The sequence below is a fragment of the Pseudophryne corroboree genome, chromosome 6, assembly GCF_028390025.1.
Source record: "Pseudophryne corroboree isolate aPseCor3 chromosome 6, aPseCor3.hap2, whole genome shotgun sequence".
Taxonomy (NCBI): Eukaryota; Metazoa; Chordata; class Amphibia; order Anura; family Myobatrachidae; genus Pseudophryne; species Pseudophryne corroboree.
The window spans coordinates 185994772-186019098 of record NC_086449.1 but is presented as its reverse complement, the minus strand read 5'-3'; positions in this window follow the sequence as shown (position 1 = coordinate 186019098).

Sequence of the window (24327 nt, the reverse complement as noted above, 5' to 3'; positions counted from 1 at the left end):
CCAGTATTAGTAGCCTCCTTATACGTAATGCCCCCCCATAGTAGTAGCGTCCTTATACGTAATGCCCCCCCTATAGTAGTAGCGTCCTTATACGTAATGCCCCCCCTATAGTAGTAGCGTCCTTATACGTAATGCCCCCCCCTATAGTAGTAGCGTCCTTATACGTAATGCCCCCCTATAGTAGTAGCGTCCTTATACGTAATCCCCCCCTATAGTAGTAGCGTCCTTATACGTAATGCCCCCCCTATAGTAGTAGCGTCCTTATACCTAATGCCCCCCCTATAGTAGTAGCATCCTTATACGTAATGCCCCCCCTATAGTAGTAGCGTCCTTATACGTAATGCCCCCCCTATATTAGTAGCGTCCTTATACGTAATGCCCCCCCTATAGTAGTAGCGTCCTTATACGTAATGCCCCCCCCTATAGTAGTAGCATCCTTATACGTAATGCCCCCCCTATATTAGTAGCGTCCTTATACGTAATGCCCCCCCAGCAGTGGCGTCCATAAAGTGCGCACACACAGACATACCTCACACACACACAATTCACACATATATACAAACACACACACCCCACCATATATACACACACACACACACACACACACACACACTATATACACACACACACACACACACACACACACACACATTTCTCTCTCACCCTCCACTTACCAAGTCTGGCTGGCCGTCACTGCAATGCTGATTCCACCACTGTTCAGCTGTCTGGTCCAGTGTAGCTCCGCCCCTCTAGTCCGTGTAGCTCCTCCCCTTCGTGATGCCGTAGCTCCGCCCCCTTTTCGGGACCCGCACTGCACAGCACACAGCCCGCTGTCACAGGTGATTGGGGGGGGGGGGACAGGCACAGCAGCCGGCAGCTAGTGGCCATCCTCACCTCCTATACTGTAAGGTAGGGTCTTGCACCTGACTGCTGCTGGCGCTGGGTATGGGGTAGCTCCCTGCAGCAGATGCAGTTGACTCCGCCCAGCTCTGTGACTCCGCCCAGCGTTACGGGCACAGAGTCACAGATTAAGGCAAATATATAGGAGATTAGCATTCACATGTGTTCCCCCTCCATGTATCATCAACTAAATGTGCACCCCATTTGTTGGAACGAGAAGCCGAAAAGAGCTCGGTAGTGTTTGTTGGCCCACTTACAGACCCTTAATACGGGATGAGAAGGATTTAATGTATACTTCGCAATACCTCGAAGCTTATCTAGAACATATACGGCACGATGATACATGCCCCTCAGACACGGATTTCATACATACATGCTTTTACTATCCCACTAGGTCATACATTTCCCACCTACACCTCTCCTCCTACCATCCAATAATTTATGGATAATGTATTGTATATTTTTATCCAACCATATGTAGATATTGTATTGTATATTTTTCTGTTTAATGTTTAGATAGTGGCAGTTATTGTTGACTGCCAAAGGGTGGACTGTCAAAGTCAAAAACTATTGTAATGCATATGCCTTGTACTAACCCCATGCACATGCCCGCTGCTCGTGCACTCAGTCCTCCGTGCGTGCACATATCCGCAATTTGCGTAGGATCGCTCCGGCGATCATGCGCGTGATATGGGTATTTACGGCGGAGTTTGTGAGCGCGTAGAGGGTTATTAGAACATTACATATTTAACCCAAATAGTGCATTTTGTACCCATAGTTCCCTTTCACCACATCAGCGAGTATTAATTGTTTAAACAGTTCCTGGACTAAGAGATTCGCCTTTGCATGATAGGAAGGGTCAGATAAAGGTTGGAAGGTGATGTCTAGTATCCAGCTGTAGGGTAACTTGAGGGTAACATTCCGGTGTTGGTTAGAGAAAGATCGCATCCAGCGTATAGTTATATGCAGAAGCAGAGTATAGATATTAACTGTATTTACTGTATATTATGTATGCGGCGGGAATCCAGAGGATACCACCCACAAGAGCAGTTGGGGAAAGACATCGCCCATCTATTCAAATCCACCTATGACCTCTTCTGTAATGTAAAGACACATCCCTGTGTCCAATGGACAATGAGATTACAGTGACCATTGTATTGTGTATGTAAGTTGTGTATAAAAAGACCATTGTTGCCTGGCCGGTCAGAAGACTCTGAACGCTTTCTATCTGACTAGCGGAGGACCGGCCGGGTTGCGCTTGTGAACATTCACTTTCCTGCAATGGTTTTAGAGTGTATTTATCTGTATAAGGTGTATAGGTATTGATAAGGTGTACGCACTGCGGGTACTTTATACCGTCAGTGCTACTTAAGGTTTAAGGTATAACATCGTTGCAGTACTTTGCTGCCAAGGGTTTAAAGTGTAATCATATCATTGCATTATATCATTAACAAGGTTTAAAGGTTATCAATTGTGTGTGCGCACGCTGTGTGTTCTCTGTACACTCAGCGCAGCGTGTGTATGCCAAGTACGTCCCACGTGCAGGACTCTGTACGCAAATAGCGTACAAAGTGCGTAGCACGTGTATTCCGCCTAGCGGCCATAGCGGCTCCACGGTAATAGTATATCTAGAGGTATAGCTTTTCGGTCTAAGATAATATCGACATTATCAATACACCTGTTAGGATATGTATCAAATTCTCTGACGATGATGATGTTAATGACCTGGCGACGTAAACTATGCTCATATTCTGTCGATATGGAGGAGCTTGACACATCTCGAGATATATATGTCTCTGCATATGGGTGGACTGGGAACAGTGGCGTGTCTATAATGGGTGCATCCATGTATTTTAATAATTCCCACTCTAGAGTCCCACGTCAGCAACAGCATTGCTGGACAAATCACCGCGAAAATGGAGTTGGGGCCAATTTCCTGGCATTTTGTGCATGTGCAGTATGAGAAACGCCAGGAAAATGACCACTGCACCATTTTACCAGAGACCTATTGTGCAGCAAAGGGGCCTAGATGGAGACTGCACATGGACCCCATACTCTCTTAATACACTCCTGACTGGAAATACACTATTTTTGAGAGTGCTTTTACACTGGCTACCACATTGCAGCACTACTGTCTCAAGATATGTATTCTCAAGCTGGTGCCGATTCGATTTATCTACATGTCACGTTATCTGTACCTGTCACATTAGTAAGTCTGTCAGTAGAATCCCTTATTGTATTTGTAAGTCCCAATTACACATGTATTTCATTCATTGTCATTCTCAGCTAATATACTGTAGGGTGACCATAATATCCCTTTAATCTGGGACACCTATGATTTATACAGGTTCTGTGGCTGGCTAAAACCGGGTGAAATTCAGGCAAGATTTTAGCCAGCCACAGAACCTGTATAAATCAAAGGTGTCCCAGATTAAAGAGAGATTATGGTCACCCTAGTAATAGCACTAATGACAAATGGAGGAAATGTTTTTGAGTTTTTGTGTTTTGGATCACTGAGCAGTGAGTACATTGTAAATGTAGAAGATGAGAATGTTTTAGATGTTTTGCTTAGGCATTTATACACTTAAGTTATTTATTTATTAATTACCAGTTATTTATATTGGGGTAATTCTGAGTTGATCGCAGCAGCAAGTTTGTTAGCAATTGGGCAAACACTCTAAATACTAGTACTGATGTCAGGCGCTATCAACAATTATAAATAATGTATAAATAAATAAATAATTCTCTTACAACTCATACAATTTAAATAGCCGCAGACAAGGTAAAATGGCCTGTGGAAGTGGCCAACGTAATTACACCTGATTAAAACCAGGTGTAGCAAAAAAGATTCTAGTTAACCTCTTGCGCTATTAAATTAAAGGTGACATGACTTGAGAACACTTAATTAATGATTGAAATAGATTTAATATCCGTAAAATAAATTATAAACAATAAACATAAAAATAAATAGTTATGTATGCGCATACACATAAAAAGATAAATACTATACTTTACTAATTAAGCATAAGAGGTGGATCATATAATTAATTGTGACCATATATGACTAATCAATATTCATACGTTGACAGTGTCCTTTATTTGGTATTTTCAACATGAAGCAGTCCCATTAGTTATGCTCATAGAAATGAGATTAGGTGTGTACCAAGTAGGTAAATCGAACCACTATATCAGTTGTAAATGGTCCTTTTATACATGGAGAAATCTCCAAACAGCACGGAGAAGATAAATGTCACCTGGGGTTTGGTGCACAGCAAGCACCTATGTAGAACTCCCGGTTATCACTGTCCGTGAATGGTGTACTCCGTCTTCTACTGTGTCAGGTCATCACACACACCTTACTTCGCATTAGGGGATGGAGGTTGTATCCGGCTCCCGGAGCTTTGCGCACTGCAGGCGCTGGTATGATGATTCTGCTCCCGTCCTCAAGCCGCCGCATATAGCGCGTCCTCCCGTCTCCCGCTTATCGGTCTCAGGCAGTGTTGTATATCAATAAGACCTACTGTCAAACGTCCGTTAGGTCACACAGGGCTCCTTCTCTGACGCGTTTCGCTTCTAATTGAAGCTTCCTCATAGAGTATATGCGGCGGCTTGAGGACGGGAGCAGAATCATCATACCAGCGCCTGCAGTGCGCAAAGCTCCGGGAGCCGGATACAACCTCCATCCCCTAATGCGAAGTAAGGTGTGTGTGATGACCTGACACAGCAGAAGACGGAGTACACCATTCACGGACAGTGATAACCGGGAGTTCTACATAGGTGCTTGCTGTGCACCAAACCCCAGGTGACATTTATCTTCTCCGTGCTGTTTGGAGATTTCTCCATGTATAAAAGGACCATTTACAACTGATATAGTGGTTCGATTTACCTACTTGGTACACACCTAATCTCATTTCTATGAGCATAACTAATGGGACTGCTTCATGTTGAAAATACCAAATAAAGGACACTGTCAACGTATGAATATTGATTAGTCATATATGGTCACAATTAATTATATGATCCACCTCTTATGCTTAATTAGTAAAGTATAGTATTTATCTTTTTATGTGTATGCGCATACATAACTATTTATTTTTATGTTTATTGTTTATAATTTATTTTACGGATATTAAATCTATTTCAATCATTAATTAAGTGTTCTCAAGTCATGTCACCTTTAATTTAATAGCGCAAGAGGTTAACTAGAAGCAATTGGGCAAAACCATGGCCCTCATTCCGAGTTGATCGGTCGCAAGGCGAATTTAGCAGAGTTACACACGCTAAGCCGCCGCCTACTGGGAGTGAATCTTAGCTTCTTAAAATTGCGACCGATGTATTCGCAATATTGCGATTACTAACTACTTAGCAGTTTCAGAGTAGCTCCAGACTTACTCTGCCTGTGCGATCAGTTCAGTGCTTGTCGTTCCTGGTTGACGTCACAAACACACCCAGCGTTCGCCCAGGCACTCCCACCGTTTCTCCGGCCACTCCTGCGTTTTTTCCGGAAACGGTAGCGTTTTCAGCCACACGCCCCTGAAACGCCGTGTTTCCGCCCAGTAACACCCATTTCCTGTCAATCACATTACGATCGCCGGAGCGAAGAAAAAGCCGTGAGTAAAAATACTTTCTTCATAGTAAAGTTACTTGGCGCAGTCGCAGTGCGAACATTACGCATGCGTACTAAGCGGATTTTCACTGCGATGCGATGAAAAATACCGAGCGAACAACTCGGAATGAGGGCCCATGTGCACTGCAGGGGGGGCAGATATAACATTTGCAGAGAGAGTTAGATTTGGGTGGGTTATTTTGTTTCTGTGCAGGGTAAATACTAGTGATGTGCACTGGAATTTTTTTGTGTTTTGTGTTTTGGTTTTGGTTTTGGATTCGGTTCCGCGGCCGTGTTTTGGATTCGGACGCGTTTTGGCAAAACCTCCCTGAAATTTTTTTGTCGGATTCGGGTGTGTTTTGGATTCGGGTGTTTTTTTACAAAAAACCCTCAAAAACAGCTTAAATCATAGAATTTGGGGGTCATTTTGATCCCATAGTATTATTAACCTCAATAACCATAATTTCCACTCATTTTCAGTCTATTCTGAACACCTCACACCTCACAATATTATTTTTAGTCCTAAAATTTGCACCGAGGTCGCTGGATGACTAAGCTAAGCGACCCAAGTGGCCGACACAAACACCTGGCCCATCTAGGAGTGGCACTGCAGTGTCAGACAGAATGGCACTTAAAAAAAATAGTCCCCAAACAGCACATGATGCAAAGAAAAAAAGAGGCGCAATAAGGTAGCTGTGTGACTAAGCTAAGCGAACTAAGTGGCCGACACAAACACCTGGCCCATCTAGGAGTGACACTGCAGTGTCAGACAGGATGGCAATTAAAAAAAAATAGTCCCCAAACAGCACATGATGCAAAGAAAAAAAGAGGCGCAATGAGGTAGCTGTGTGACTAAGCTAAGCGACCCAAGTGGCCGACACAAACACCTGGCCCATCTAGGAGTGGCACTGCAGTGTCAGACAGGATGGCAGATTTAAAAAATAGTCCCCAAACAGCACATGATGCAAAGAAAAAAAGAGGTGCACCAAGGTCGCTGGATGGCTAAGCTAAGCGACCCAAGTGGCCGACGCAAACACCTGGCCCATCCAGGAGTGGCACTGCAGTGTCAGACAGGATGGCAGATTAAAAAAATAGTCCCCAAACAGCACATGATGCAAAGAAAAAAAGAGGTGCAAGATGGAAGCTGTGTGACTAAGCTAAGCAACACAAGTGGCCGACACAAACACCTGGCCCATCTAGGAGTGGCACTGCAGTGTCAGACAGGATGGCACTTCCAAAAAATAGTCCCCAAACAGCACATGACGCAAAGAAAAAAAGAGGCGCAATGAAGTAGCTGTGTGACTAAGCTAAGCGACCCAAGTGGCCGACACAAACACCAGGCCCATCTAGGTGAAACACCAGGCCCATCTGGTGAAATAAAATAACCCACCCAAATCTAACTCTCTCTGCAAATGTTATATCTGCCCCCCCTGCAGTGCACATGGTTTTGCCCAATTGCTAAAAAAATTCCTGCTGCGATCAACTTGGAATGACCACCATAGAACACACATAGGGGGAGGGGGTTATTCAGGGTTGGTAACAAACCAAAAAAGTTAACAATTGGGCAAACCCATGTTGCACTGCAGGTTGGGCAGATGTGGTATGCAACTATGCACAGAAAGAGTTAGATTTGGGTGGGTTATATTGTTTCTGTGCATGGTAAATGCTGCTTTATTTTTACACTGCAATTTAGGTTTCAGTTTGAACATACCCCATCCAAATCTAACTATCTCTGCACATATTACATCTTCCCCCCTGCAGTGCAGCATGGTTTTGCCCATTAGTGTGCTTTTTTGGTTTGCTAACAACTCTGAATAACCCCCATATTCCGCAGCGCTTTACAGAGAATATTTGGCCATTCACATCAGTCCCTGTTCCTATGGAGCTTACAATCTATATGGAACAAATCATAGGAACAATGGGTCCTGGATTTATTTAAGCAGTGTGTTATATAAATATAAATTATTATTTGCAAAATGAAAACTTCTATAATGGGTGCAGTGTGTGTGGTGCACATAGGTCCCTGCTTCCAGGGGGGCCACATCACACACTCTGCACCCATTATATTAAACATACCCATGTTTAACACTTACCTTTCCGGAATCCCGAGTCAGTGCTGCAGCCGCAGCAAAAAAATCATAAGGAAAATGGCCGCAGTGCATGCGCAGTAGTAATTAATCTCTGGAATATGCAGGGAATCATGTTTCTGGACACCTGCACAGGCAGAGTAGACTCTGGCACAACACCAGACTCTACAGCGCCATAGAGAGGAGGGAGCCCATATGGAGTCTGCACAAGGGCCCCCTCCTGTGTTAATCCACCCCTGCCCTAAACCAGGCAAGCACGATCCTCAAGGTACCCTAAAGGTCCAGGTTGTAACAATATCCATGGCCCAGGACAGATGGTTAAATTAAATTGACTGAGGAACAAGTTAAGTTTCCTAGAACTCGATATTTGTGACCGTACAAGGAGCTGCTTCTCACTCTGGGACACATGTACCAACCTCTTGCGGTACATCCTGTGAGTGCTGATTTGCATACAGGACAAAAAGCTATATCTTTTACACTGAAATTCGAGCAGCTGTGGCAATGCTGATTTACTTACAGGATTAAAAGCAATACTTAAAACTACACTTAATACACTTTAAAATCGAGCCGCTGCGGCCTCTGTATGCAATCCTTAACCAACGTACTTATTACTCAGTTTGCGTACAAAGTCCCGTACCGTGTACGCACTTTGCGTACTAACGCCGCGACGGACGTACAAAGTACATGCGGTGCATACACACACAACGACACGCCGTGAGCACTATACAGCTTCACGTGTGTCTGTAATACACGTACAAATCTAGCAGAGAAAGAGACACAACACCAATTGTATTTAGGAAGTTGGGATCCGACCCGCCAACATATAATTGATAAAAGGGGGTTACAACAAACATACAATTACAATAACAGAAAAGAGGCTACAGTCAATGGTACATACATTTGGTTTCACCTGCGCTTCCCGGTCCGGTCCTCAGTCATCAAGGTAGATGACCTTCAGAGATTGAGAGAGAGTGACCTGGCCTGCAGCTGGCTTTTTATACATTTGTCCAAAACCTAACACAATGGAAACTGTAATCTCTTTGTCCATTGGACACTGGGATGGTCGTTTACAGTACAGGAGAGGTCATAGGTCAGTTTGAATAGGTGGGCGATGTTTGGTCCAGGTGCACTTGCAGATGTTCTCCTCTGGGTTCCCGCCGCATATCAAGAGCACAGTAAATACAGTTAATATTTATATTCTGCTCCTGCGCATAACTATTCGTAGGAGCGTGCGATCTTCTGCAAACCAACACCGGAATATTGCTCTTAAAATACCCTACAGCTGGATACCAAACACCACCTTATAACCTAGTTCTGTCCCCTCCTATCCTGTAAAGGTGAATCCCTTTGTTGCTGTACCATTTTAAGCAAGTGTAAATTGCTGGTGCGGTGCATGGACTATGTGTACATTGTGCACTATTTGGATTAAATATGTAATGTGTTTTTATGGCTTTTCCATGCGATCACAAACACTACAGTAATTACTCATACCACGCGCTAATATGCAGGACCGCGGGAGCGATCATACACAAATTGCGAATATGTGCATGCACGGCAGAACAAGAACGCGCATGGAGGCCATCTGTGTGTAGTTTGTACGTGATGTGTGTACTGAAATATTTTCGACTTCAACAATCCCACCACAAATCGCGCCGATACTAATCGCATATGTACTAACATATGCAATTAGTATTGCAAAGGGCAGCTCTTATGATAGGAGCTGCCCTTTGCGATGGTCCCTGATCCCTCTACTTCCGGGTTATACAGTAAACCCAAGAGTCCGTCTGCGCATGTGCATAGTGACGCTGTGGGGTTGCGGGGAGGGATCCGATCCCTTTGAGAGCACCAATGCAGAAAGAAGCCCATATGCATCTCTAGGGTAATGGCAGCTAATACGCAGGACCGCGGGAGCGATCATACGCAAATTGCGAAATATTTCGTCTTTGACAGTCCACCCTTTGGCAGTCATCAATAACTGCCACACTTTACTACTAAACAGAAAATATTATATACACAATATATACAAGTTTGGATGATCGGGGGAGAGTTGTAGGTGGGAAATGTATGACCTAGTGGGATAGTAAAAAGCATGTATGTATGAATCCATGTCTGAGGGGCATGTATCATTGTACCGTATATGTTCTAAATAAGCTTTGAGGTATTGCGAAGTATACATTAAATCCTTCTCATCCCGTATTAAGGGTCTGTAAATGGGCAAACAAACTCTACCGAGCTCTTTTCGGCTTCTTATTCCAACAAATGGGGAGCACATTTAGTTGATGATACATGGAGGGGGAACATATGTGAGTGCTAGTATATGTGGATATCACCTGTCGACTATGTGTGCCATTAACTGGAGGTTGCAGAGATGAAGATAAGACACATATATATATATATATATATAAAAATACATTCACAAAAACATTTTGGGTATGGCTGACGTCTTTTCCAGTTGGATGTTTCTGGATAAGGGGGATACAGAGAAAAATGGTGAAAGAAACAGGTCATGAAATTAATTTGCAATCCTTATCATAACACTGTCTCTATGGATGGATCATAAATTAAATCTGCTGCTGTAACAGCACCCTCGCTCCTTAGACTCAGCAAATTTGTGCTACGCTTGCGCCGCGTCAGAATTCGAACACACCTGAATATCAGACCAATAATTATGATGACTCCGAGGATACAAAGGAGAAACTTCCCCACACTCATAATAACATTCTGTGCCCACTCTCCTAACCCTGAGAACCATTTGCTTTGGTTCAACCATGAGACCCAGCCAGTCAGTTCATTACCCACAGTCGCTAAGGTAAGATTGTGCTTCCTCCTGAACTCCCACTTCAACTGTAAGATCTCGTCCATCTTCTAATCGATGATCTCCGTGGGGTCGTCAGTGCTGTTTGTAATGTACGTACAGCACTTCACACCATATTGAGTTGCCAGGGTAACACAGTACCCACCTGTCACGGCTGTGACGTAATTAAGGACCATCCTGTGCTGGATCAGTTCCTTCTTGTAGGCTTGTAACTTCCTTCCCGTATACCTGAAGGTGTCATCATACATCTCGGTGATATTGTCTATCAAGTTCGCTAGCGCATGGATATACCTATAATTTACAGTTCCTCTGGCAGTACAGGTGATATTTAATGCGAGAAGGAACTGAATCCCGGTGGATTCATAGATCAAATCAGAGGCTGCGTGCTCTGCCCTATCTATGAGGTGTCTCTTGATGATGTGTTCATAGTGGGTATGAGTATAAGGAGTCTGAGCACTGCGGTGAACGTCTTTCATTTTGTCGTGGGTTATGGTCATGACCTCTGGTAGTACTCTCCCAATATAACACAATCCCTCAGAGCTCGGAGTAAGCCACTTGTACGCTTTCCTCCCACATAAGAAATAGGCATCATCTGGGAGAACATAGGGGACAAAATGTAACATCACCATATTGCAAACTTTCCATGGAAAGAAACCAATCCCTAGTTCTCTCATTTGCTCAGTACAAGTATCGGGCTGGATGATATGGGCACAATACCCTGACGATACTTTTCCAACCCACATGGTATTGCATCCACGTGTATACCTATACCGAAAATACCTCCCACTGTTGGCTATCTTGCGTACAAGTTCAGAGTCAATAGGAATCCTATCAGCTCTGTGTGAAAAGGTCATTGGTTATTCCATGTCACTTCCCAATTTCCTGGTTTTCGGAAATTGGAAATATTAAAACACAATAGGGACCTATCTACTTTGTACTGGTGGAGCTTCAAGCTAGGGGGCCTAGATATATTGAATTTCTTGTCCACCGGTCTCCCACCCCTTAATTCAAGTACCTCATCTATTGCTAAAGGGTATGGTACTAATCATGACTTACTCTGTCCTTGAGGTACCTGTGAGCACACCCAGCATTCTGTCTGGTTTAAGACCTTACCCACTAGTGAATGGTAATCACTCAACGGATGTCGGTCCATGTCAATATTAATGTTGGACTGACATCTCTGGATGCACCCATCTTCGACTATGTTCTCACAATTCCTACAAATACAATATTAATCAGACAATAACCCTTCACATTGCCTCCGAGCTCCATGACTACCAGAGCGCTTACTGATACCAGCCTTTACTCGAGTGATGTGCTGCTCCTGAGATCCTACAAATTTGTACTCTCCATCAGAACCCATTCCAGATCCCTGCTCGACCTCTCTGGGACCCTTGCCAAAACAAATTGTCCTGATCAGAAACAATGGGGCAGATGTATTAACCTGGAGAAGGCATAAGGAAGTGATAAACCAGTGATAAATACAAGGTGATACATGCACCAGCCAATCAGCTCCAATATGTAAATTAACAGTTAGGAGCTGATTGGCTGGTGCGTGTATCACCTTGCAGTCATCACTGGTTTATCACTTCCTTATGCCTTCTCCAGGTTAATACATCTGCCTCAATATTACTATCAGAATCCGAAATGCAGTCTCTTGTGATAGATCCATTTTGTTAGGGGAAAGAGGGAAAATAAGGAGGAGAAAAGAAAGGAAAATGAAGTGGGGAGGTGAAAAAAGAAAGTGGTGCGACAACCGTCCTTGATCTTGTTGCTCTTCGTGCTCAGGTGCCGTTCAACAGTCCTGCCTCTCAGCTTTCCCAAAACAAACACTCTAGTGATATGAGGTTCTCTTCACCTTGCTCTTTGTCACGAGTTTTCTCCGGGTCAGCGACCTTCTTGCAGTGGGACGAGTGGACCCAAGTCTCTCTTTCGGCGACCTTTAATGCTGTAGTGGTGGTTAACAAGACTTGGGTGGTCATTCCGAGTTGTTCGCTCGCAAGCTGCTTTTAGCAGCTTTGCACACGCTAAGCCGCCGCCTACTGGGAGTGAATCTTAGCTTAGCAAAATTGCGAACGAAAGATTCGCAATATTGCGAAAAGACTTCTCTGTGCAGTTTCTGAGTAGCTCGAGACTTACTCTTCCAGTGCGATCAGTTCAGTGCTTGTCGTTCCTGGTTTGACGTCACAAACACACCCAGCGTTCGCCCAGACACTCCTCCGTTTCTCCAGCCACTCCCGCGTTTTTCCCAGAAACAGTAGCGTTTTTTCAAACACTCCCATAAAACGGCCAGTTTCCGCCCAGAAACACCCACTTCCTGTCAATCACACTCCGATCTCCAGAACGAAGAAAAAACCTCGTAATGCCATGAGTAAAATGCCAATCTTCATAGCAAATTTACTTGGCGCAGTCGCAGTGCGAACATTGCGCATGCACAAATAGCGGAAAATCGCTGCAATGCGAATAAAATTACAGAGCAAACAACTCGGAATGACCACCTTGGTACGGTCCTTCCCACCTGTCTATGAGGCAACCTGAGTGTAAGAAATTTCGAATCATCACATAATCCCCAGGCTCAATGTCATGACAATTACTATTCGGTAGTTCAGGAATCACCAGCTTTAGATTTCTTTGTTGATTTCTCAGCTGCCGGCTCATCCTAACCAAATATTTCACAGTTATTTCATTATTGCATTTCAAATCATCCTGGGGGTCTATCATTACATGAGGTTACATAGAAACATAGAAACATAGAATTTGATGGCAGATAAGAACCACTTGGCCCATCTAGTCTGCCCCTTTTTTTTATCCTTTAGGTAATCTCAACCCTTTTTGAACCTTAATTCTTTGTAAGGATATTCATATGCCTATCCCAAGCATGTTTAAATTGCTCTACAGTCTTAGCCTCTACCACCTCTGATGGGAGACTATTCCACTTATCCACTACCCTTTCTGTGAAGTAATTTTTCCTTAAATTTCCCCTGAACCTCCCCGCTCCAGTCTCAGTGTATGTCCTCGAGTTCTAATACTTCTCTTCCTTTGAAGAATGTTTCCCTCCTGAACTTTGTTAAGACCCTTGATATATTTGAAAGTTTCAAGGTTTCAAGGTTGTCGACCAAAAAGAATTTCAAAGGGTGATAAGTTAAGCGGTGACCTGTGAGTGATTCTGATGCTGCACAACACTAGTGGCAAAGCTTCTGGCCACAGCAATCCAGTTTCAGCCATCACTTTGCTCAGCTTGTTCTTAATAGTGCTGTTCACTCTCTTTACCTTTGCACTCGCCTGTGGTTGGTACGGAGTGTGTAGCTTGCTATTAATTCCCATCAGTTTGCACATGACCTGAAAGACTTCACCTGTAAAATGGGTACCCCTATCACTTTCAATCATTCTAGGGATACCATATCTACACACAAATTCCTGCACAATTTTCTTTGCAGTGAACGTAGCAGTATTTGTGGCAGCAGGGAACGCTTCTACCCAGTTGGAAAACACATCGATACATACTAACACATATTTCAAATTCCTACAGGGTGGTAACTGTATGAAGTCGTTTTGTATTACCTGAAAAGGTCCGTCTGTGGGAGGGATATGGGATTGCTCTGTTGGTATTGTCTTCCCAATATTCTTCCTCAAGCAAGTAAAACATGTCATTGCTCTCTTACCTGCATGAGAAGAGAATCCTGGCGCACACCAGTAGGCTCTTACCAGCTTGCACATACCCTCTTTGCCCAGATGAGTCAGACCATGTGCCGCCTCAGCTAGACTTGGAAGATATGCTCCGGGGGCCACTGGCTTACCGTGTCCACCTGTCCAAAGTCCTGAGGACTCCTGACCATACCCCTTCGACTTCCAGACCGCCTTTTCCTGTAGGGAACACAAATTTTGCATTTCAATTAACTGTTGTGTGTTGACCATGTTAAATGTCATCAGTGATGTGATGTTTGTCTGTATGGGGGTGCTTGCTGCTGATTTAGCAGCTTCATCTGCCTGGCTGTTACCAAGTGAAATTGGGTCTTGGTTGTGTGTGCTTTACACTTGATAACAGCCACTCTGTCTGGTTCTTGTATCGCTGTCAGAAGCCTTTTGATGTGGGACACGTGCTACAGGTGTGCCAGCTGCCATCATGAAATTTCTGAGGCGCAACATGGCCCCAAAATCATGCACCACTCCAAAGGCGTACCTAGAGTCTGTGTATATATTAGCTGACTTACCTTTGGCCAACTCGCATGCTCGGGTCAGAGCTACCAGCTCAGCGACTTGTGCTGAATGTGGTGGGCCAAGGGGTTCAGCTTCTATGATACCTTCATCATCTACAACTGCATATCCGGTGCACAGGTCTCCCGATTCCATCTGTCTGTGGCAACTACCATCAGTGTAGAAGGTAAAGTCTACTCCTTCCAGTGGGTTGTCACTGATGTCAGGTCTCGCAGTGAAAGTTTGGTTCAGGTATTCCATACAATCATGAGTATCAGTATCTGCACTAAATCCTCCTTCACCATCATTCTCATCCTCCACCCTTTGTGCCTGTCCAGGCACACTTGGCAAGTAGGTTGCAGGATTTAGTGAGCTGCATCTCTTAATGGTGATGTTTACAGGGGCCATCAGTGATAATTCCCACTTTGTAAACCGAGCAGATGAGACATGTCTGGTTTGGGCGGAGTTCTGCAAGGCTGATACTGCATGGGTCTTATGGATGGTCAAGTCGTGTCCTAACACTACGTTATCACTTTTACTTACCAGCAATGCTATCGCTGCAACACTTTGCAAGCAAGTGGGGAGAGACCGCGCTACAGTGTCCAACTGTGCACTGTAGTAAGCTACCGGTCTGCTGGCATCACTATGTCTCTGTGTTAAGACTCCTGCCGCCCACCCAGCACTTTCAGTACCATACAATTCAAAGGGCCTCTCATAATCTGGCATACCTAATGCAGGTTCTTGTGATAGAAACTGTTTGAGTCTCTCAAACGCCAGTTCGGACTCATCTGTGTGAGAGATCCGTTCCGGTTTGTTCGAAGAGACCATTTCTTTCAAAGGTAAAGCCAGTATAGAGAACCCTGGAATCCAGTTACGACAGTACCCACACATTCCAAGGAAAGTGCGGATCTGTTGCTGAGTTTGTGTTATGATTCCAGCACTCCTGGTCAGAGGAGATCTTATGACAAGGACCGGAGCACTGGAATGGAATGCTGGGGACGGGAGCAGGAAAGAATAATAGCCCCTGGCGCCCTAACTCTGTTGTCTCACCCGTGCTGTCAGAAATCCCTTGCGAGACTATGGTTTCTTGAGCCCTTGGCAGCCGCGTTTGAAGGGCGGATTATGTCTGCCCAACTCCGATGCCCCCCGGTCTTAATGAGAGACAAAGGGAAATCCGAGGCAGGATGATAACAAGAGGCCCTCTATCTAACAAACAAGCCAGGGGCTACGAGCTAACTAAAAAAACCTAAAGTATGTGCGGAAAAACCGCCTGGGAAAAGTACAACCAAAATCCACTTGTCCAATACTCCTACCCGGCACCGCCGAATACCAGAGTGGACCTGTGGAAGCGGAACCCTCCGCAAAATGCTCCAAACACAAATTATAAAGGGTAAAGCGGCCGAGCCGCTACACACGGCAGAGCCGCGACTCACGAACACCACTGGATGTTAAACGGTGATCAGTCAGGACTCCAGGGACGAGATGATAACTCCCGAGTACAGGACTTCAGAGGACTGGAATGACCGGATACAGCAGGACTGGAAACAGACTCTCAGCAAACAAGACAGCATGCAAGAAGCTATTACCGGCGTCTGTGAGAAGCCCTGAGAGTGTATTTAATGAGGAGTCCTCCAATCAGCTGCTGACAGAGCTGATTAGAATCAATGCCGTGCAGCTGCCTTGCTGCACGGCCAGAGAACAGGTGCACTTATTAATTCCAAAAGGACCCAGCAACGGGGAACGCGGTCCGCCAGTGGCGTCCCCGTTGCTAGGGTCCGTGCGGCTCAGCGCGCCCGGCGTCTAGCGTTGCTAGGGAGCCGGCGGCTGTACGCGCACGGCGTCCCTAGTTGCTAGGCGCCGGGCCGCACGTACGAGCGGACCCCGACGCCTAACAGTACCCCCCCCCCCTTGAGGAGGGGTCAAGGAACCCCTAAAGCCAGGTTTCCGAGGAAATTCCCGAAAAAATGCCCTCTTGAGCCTCGGGGCATGAAGATCCTTATCCAGGACCCAAGACCTTTCCTCCGGACCATAGCCTCTCCAGTGAACCAGAAAATAAAGCGGGCCCCGGGACAATTTGGAATCGAGAACCTTCTCCACCAAGAACTCCTGTTGTCCCTGTACATCTACCGGAGATCTACCCTGAGAGATCCTCTGAGGAAATCTACTGGAAGAAACGTATAGTTTCAACAGGGAGCAATGAAACGTATTTCCAATCCTGAGAGATCTTGGTAAACGTAACCGGAAGGCAACTGGGTTGACTCTTTTAATAATAAGAAATGGCCTAATAAATTTGGGTCCCAATCTAGCCGAGGATTGTCGAAGCCTGAAGTTACGAGTCGACAACCATACCTTATCTCCCACCTTAAAAGTGCAAGGACGTCGGAGCCTGTCAGAATTTTTTTTCTCTCGAAAGGCCGCTTTTCTGAGAGCAAAGTGCACTTTTTTCCAAATGGCTCTGAGATGGGAGGTTAAGGTTAGCGAGGAGACTGAGGAATGATGAAAAAAAGAATTAGCTCTGGGGTGAAAACTAGAGATGAGCGGGTTCGGTTCCTCGGAATCCGAACCCGCCCGAACGTCATTTTTTTTACACGGGGCCGAGCGACTCGGATCTTCCCGCCTTGCTCGGTTAACCCGAGCGTGCCCGAACGTCATCATCCCGCTGTCGGATTCTCGCGAGGCTCGGATTCTATCGCGAGACTCTGATTCTATATAAGGAGCCGCGCGTCGCCGCCATTTTCACACGTGCATTGAGATTCATAGGGAGAGAACGTGGCTGGCGTCCTCTCCGTTTATAGAGAAGAGAGTGAGACTAGAGTAGAGAGAGACACAGTAGTAATTTTGGGGAGCATTAGGAGGAGTACTTTAGGAGGAGTACTACTACTTGCTGAAGTGATAGATAGATAGTGTGACTGTATAATGTATATCTGACTTGTGGGGGAGACACTGACAGTGGGGAGCAGTTAGAGTCTGAGAGCAGGACTCAGGAGTACATATAACGTACAGTGCACACTTTTGCTGCCAGAGTGCCACACTGCCATTGTGACCACACAGACCACCAGTATAATATATATTGTGATTGTCTGCTTAGGAGTACTACTTGCAAGTTGCTGATAGTGTGACCAGTGACCTGACCACCAGTTTAATAATCACCACCAGTTTAATATATATAATATATATATATATAATTGTATATAATATATATATAATATTGTATACGGTAGTGCACGGCTGTAGCTACCTCTGTGTCGGCAGTCGCTCGTCCATCCATAATTGTATACCACCTACCCGTTTTTTTTTTTTTTCTTTCTTCTTCTTTATACATACTACTATAGTAGCTTACTGTAGCAGTCTGCGGTGCTGCTGAGCTGACAGTGTCCAGCAGGTCCGTCATCAGACATTACATAATAAATATATATACCTGTCCGGCTGCAGTACTAGTGATATTATATATATATATATATATTGATTTCATCTCATTATCATCCAGTCTATATTAGCAGCAGACACAGTACGGTAGTCCACGGCTGTAGCTACCTCTGTGTCGGCAGTCGCTCGTCCATCCATAATTGTATACCACCTACCCGTGGTTTTTTCTTTTTCTTTCTTCTTTATACATACTACTATAGTAGCTTACTGTAGCAGTCTGCGGTGCTGCTGAGCTGACAGTGTCCAGCAGGTCTGTCATCAGTCATTACATAATAAATATATATACCTGTCCGGCTGCAGTACTAGTGATATTATATATATATATATATATTGATTTCATCTCATTATCATCCAGTCTATATTAGCAGCAGACACAGTACGGTAGTCCACGGCTGTAGCTACCTCTGTGTCGGCAGTCGCTCGTCCATCCATAATTGTATACCACCTACCCGTGGTTTTTTTTTTCTTTCTTCTTTATACATACTACTATAGTAGCTTACTGTAGCAGTCTGCGGTGCTGCTGAGCTGACAGTGTCCAGCAGGTCCGTCATCAGTCATTACATAATAAATATATCTACCTGTCCGGCTGCAGTACTAGTGTGATATTATATATATATATATATTGATTTCATCTCATTATCATCCAGTCTATATTAGCAGCAGACACAGTACGGTAGTCCACGGCTGTAGCTACCTCTGTGTCGGCAGTCGCTCGTCCATCCATAATTGTATACCACCTACCCGTGGTTTTTTTTTTCTTTCTTCTTTATACATACTACTATAGTAGCTTACTGTAGCAGTCTGCGGTGCTGCTGAGCTGACAGTGTCCAGCAGGTCCGTCATCAGACATTACATAATAAATATATATACCTGTCCGGCTGCAGTACTAGTGATATTATATATATATATATATTGATTTCATCTCATTATCATCCAGTCTATATTAGAAGCAGACACAGTATGGTAGTCCACGGCTGTAGCTACCTCTGTGTCGGCAGTCGCTCGTCCATCCATAATTGTATACCACCTACCCGTGGTTTTTTCTTTTTCTTTCTTCTTTATACATACTACTATAGTAGCTTACTGTAGCAGTCTGCGGTGCTGCTGAGCTGACAGTGTCCAGCAGGTCTGTCATCAGTCATTACATAATAAATATATATACCTGTCCGGCTGCAGTAAAAGTGAAATTATATATATTGATTTCATCTCATTATCATCCAGTCTATATTAGCAGCAGACACAGTACGGTAGTCCACGGCTGTAGCTACCTCTGTGTCGGCAGTCGCTCGTCCATCCATAATTGTATACCACCTACCCGTGGTTTTTTTTTTCTTTCTTCTTTATACATACTACTATAGTAGCTTACTGTAGCAGTCTGCGGTGCTGCTGAGCTGACAGTGTCCAGCAGGTCCGTCATCAGTCATTACATAATAAATATATCTACCTGTCCGGCTGCAGTACTAGTGATATTATATATATATATATATTGATTTCATCTCATTATCATCCAGTCTATATTAGCAGCAGACACAGTACGGTAGTCCACGGCTGTAGCTACCTCTGTGTCGGCAGTCGCTCGTCCATCCATAATTGTATACCACCTACCCGTGGTTTTTTTTTCTTTCTTCTTTATACATACTACTATAGTAGCTTACTGTAGCAGTCTGCGGTGCTGCTGAGCTGACAGTGTCCAGCAGGTCCGTCATCAGTCATTACATAATAAATATATATACCTGTCCGGCTGCAGTACTAGTGATATTATATATATATATATTGATTTCATCTCATTATCATCCAGTCTATATTAGCAGCAGACACAGTACGGTAGTCCACGGCTGTAGCTACCTCTGTGTCGGCAGTCGCTCGTCCATCCATAAGTATACTAGTATCCATCCATCTCCATTGTTTACCTGAGGTGCCTTTTAGTTGTGCCTATTAAAATATGGAGAATAAAAATGTTGAGGTTCCAAAATTAGGGAAAGATCAAGATCCACTTCCACCTCGTGCTGAAGCTGCTGCCACTAGTCATGGCCGAGACGATGAAATGCCAGCAACGTCGTCTGCCAAGGCCGATGCCCAATGTCATAGTACAGAGCATGTAAAATCCAAAACACCAAATATCAGTAAAAAAAGGACTCCAAAATCTAAAATAAAATTGTCGGAGGAGAAGCGTAAACTTGCCAATATGCCATTTACCACACGGAGTGGCAAGGAACGGCTGAGGCCCTGGCCTATGTTCATGGCTAGTGGTTCAGCTTCACATGAGGATGGAAGCACTCAGCCTCTCGCTAGAAAAATGAAAAGACTCAAGCTGGCAAAAGCACCGCAAAGAACTGTGCGTTCTTTGAAATCCCAAATCCACAAGGAGAGTCCAATTGTGTCGGTTGCGATGCCTGACCTTCCCAACACTGGACGTGCAGAGCATGCGCCTTCAACCATTTGCACGCCCCCTGCAAGTGCTGGAAGGAGCACCCGCAGTCCAGTTCCTGATAGTCAGATTGAAGATGTCAGTGTTGAAGTACACCAGGATGAGGAGGATATGGGTGCTGCTGGCGCTGGGGAGGAAATTGACAAGGAGGATTCTGATGGTGAGGTGGTTTGTTTAAGTCAGGCACCCGGGGAGACACCTGTTGTCCGTGGGAGGAATATGGCCGTTGACATGCCTGGTGAAAATACCAAAAAAATCAGCTCTTCGGTGTGGAAGTATTTCAACAGAAATGCGGACAACATTTGTCAAGCCGTGTGTTGCCTTTGTCAAGCTGTAATAAGTAGGGGTAAGGACGTTAACCACCTCGGAACATCCTCCCTTATACGTCACCTGCAGTGCATTCATAATAAGTCAGTGACAAGTTCAAAAACTTTGGGCGACAGCGGAAGCAGTCCACTGACCAGTAAATCCCTTCCTCTTGTAACCAAGCTCACGCAAACCACCCCACCAACTCCCTCAGTGTCAATTTCCTCCTTCCCCAGGAATGCCAATAGTCCTGCAGGCCATGTCACTGGCAATTCTGACGAGTCCTCTCCTGCCTGGGATTCCTCCGATGCATCCTTGCGTGTAACGCCTACTGCTGCTGGCGCTGCTGTTGTTGCTGCTGGGAGTCGATGGTCATCCCAGAGGGGAAGTCGTACTCGTAAGCCCACTTTTACTACTTCCACCAAGCAATTGACTGTCCAACAGTCCTTTGCGAGGAAGATGAAATATCACAGCAGTCATCCTGCTGCAAAGCGGATAACTGAGGCCTTGGCATCCTGGGTGGTGAGAAACGTGGTTCCGGTATCCATCATTACTGCAGAGCCAACTAGAGACTTGTTGGAGGTACTGTGTCCCCGGTACCAAATACCATCTAGGTTCCATTTCTCTAGGCAGGCGATACCGAAAATGTACACAGACCTCAGAAAAAGAGTCACCAGTGTCCTAAAAAATGCAGCTGTACCCAATGTCCACTTAACCACGGACATGTGGACAAGTGGAGCAGGGCAGGGTCAGGACTATATGACTGTGACAGCCCACTGGGTAGATGTATGGACTCCCGCCGCAAGAACAGCAGCGGCGGCACCAGTAGCAGCATCTCGCAAACGCCAACTCTTTCCTAGGCAGGCTACGCTTTGTATCACCGGTTTCCAGAATACGCACACAGCTGAAAACCTCTTACGGCAACTGAGGAAGATCATCGCGGAATGGCTTACCCCAATTGGACTCTCCTGTGGATTTGTGGCATCGGACAACGCCAGCAATATTGCGTGCGCATTAAATCTGGGCAAATTCCAGCACGTCCCATGTTTTGCACATACCTTGAATTTGGTGGTGCAGAATTTTTTTAAAAACGACAGGGGCGTGCAAGAGATGCTGTCGGTGGCCAGAAGAATTGCGGGACACTTTCGGCGTACAGGCACCACGTACAGAAGACTGGAGCAACACCAAAAACGCCTGAACCTGCCCTGCCATCATCTGAAGCAAGAAGTGGTAACGAGGTGGAATTCAACCCTATATATGCTTCAGAGGTTGGAGGAGCAGCAAAAGGCCATTCAAGCCTATACAATTCAGCACGATATAGGAGGTGGAATGCAACTGTCTCAAGCGCAGTGGAGAATGATTTCAACGTTGTGCAAGGTTCTGCTGCCCTTTGAACTTGCCACACGTGAAGTCAGTTCAGACACTGCCAGCCTGAGTCAGGTCATTCCCCTCATCAGGCTTTTGCAGAAGAAGCTGGAGACATTAAAGGAGGAGCTAACACGGAGCGATTCCGCTAGGCATGTGGGACTTGTGGATGGAGCCCTTAATTCGCTTAACAAGGATTCACGGGTGGTCAATCTGTTGAAATCAGAGCACTACATTTTGGCCACCGTGCTCGATCCTAGATTTAAAACCTACCTTGGATCTCTCTTTCCGGCAGACACAAGTCTGCTGGGGTTCAAAGACCTGCTGGTGAGAAAATTGTCAAGTCAAGCGGAACGCGACCTGTCAACATCTCCTCCTTCACATTCTCCCGCAACTGGGGGTGCGAGGAAAAGGCTCAGAATTCCGAGCCCACCCGCTGGCGGTGATGCAGGGCAGTCTGGAGCGACTGCTGATGCTGACATCTGGTCCGGACTGAAGGACCTGTCAACGATTACGGACATGTCGTCTACTGTCACTGCATATGATTCTCTCACCATTGAAAGAATGGTAGAGGATTATATGAGTGACCGCATCCAAGTAGGCACGTCACACAGTCCGTACTTATACTGGCAGGAAAAAGAGGCAATTTGGAGGCCCTTGCACAAACTGGCTTTATTCTACCTAAGTTGCCCTCCCACAAGTGTGTACTCCGAAAGAGTGTTTAGTGCCGCCGCTCACCTTGTCAGCAATCGGCGTACGAGGTTACTTCCAGAAAATGTGGAGAAGATGATGTTCATTAAAATGAATTATAATCAATTCCTCCGTGGAGACATTCACCAGCAGCAATTGCCTCCACAAAGTACACAGGGAGCTGAGATGGTGGATTCCAGTGGGGACGAATTGATAATCTGTGAGGAGGGGGATGTACACGGTGATATATCGGAGGATGATGATGAGGTGGACATCTTGCCTCTGTAGAGCCAGTTTGTGCAAGGAGAGATTAATTGCTTCTTTTTTGGTGGGGGTCCAAACCAACCCGTCATTTCAGTCACAGTCGTGTGGCAGACCCTGTCACTGAAATGATGGGTTGGTTAAAGTGTGCATGTCCTGTTTATACAACATAAGGGTGGGTGGGAGGGCCCAAGGACAATTCCATCTTGCACCTCTTTTTTATTTAATTTTTCTTTGCGTCATGTGCTGTTTGGGGAGTGTTTTTTGGAAGGGCCATCCTGCGTGACACTGCACTGCCACTCCTAGATGGGCCAGGTGTTTGTGTCGGCCACTAGGGTCGCTTATCTTACTCACACAGCTACCTCATTGCGCCTCTTTTTTTCTTTGCGTCATGTGCTGTTTGGGGAGTGTTTTTTGGAAGGGCCATCCTGCATGACACTGCAGTGCCACTCCTAGATGGGCCCGGTGTTTGTGTCGGCCACTAGGGTCGCTTATCTTACTCACACAGCTACCTCATTGCGCCTCTTTTTTTCTTTGCGTCATGTGCTGTTTGGGGAGTGTTTTTTGGAAGGGCCATCCTGCGTGACACTGCAGTGCCACTCCTAGATGGGCCAGGTGTTTGTGTCGGTCACTAGGGTCGCTTATCTTACTCACACAGCTACCTCATTGCGCCTCTTTTTTTCTTTGCGTCATGTGCTGTTTGGGGAGTGTTTTTTGGAAGGGCCATCCTGCGTGACACTGCAGTGCCACTCCTAGATGGGCCCGGTGTTTGTGTCGGCCACTAGGGTCGCTTATCTTACTCACACAGCTACCTCATTGAGCCTCTTTTTTTCTTTGCGTCATGTGCTGTTTGGGGAGTGTTTTTTGGAAGGGCCATCCTGCGTGACACTGCAGTGCCACTCCTAGATGGGCCCGGTGTTTGTGTCGGCCACTAGGGTCGCTTATCTTACTCACACAGCTACCTCATTGCGCCTCTTTTTTTCTTTGCGTCATGTGCTGTTTGGGGAGTGTTTTTTGGTAGGGCCATCCTGCGTGACACTGCAGTGCCACTCCTAGATGGGCCCGGTGTTTGTGTCGGCCACTAGGGTCGCTTATCTTACTCACACAGCTACCTCATTGCGCCTCTTTTTTTCTTTGCGTCATGTGCTGTTTGGGGAGTGTTTTTTGGAAGGGCCATCCTGCGTGACACTGCAGTGCCACTCCTAGATGGGCCCGGTGTTTGTGTCGGCCACTAGGGTCGCTTATCTTA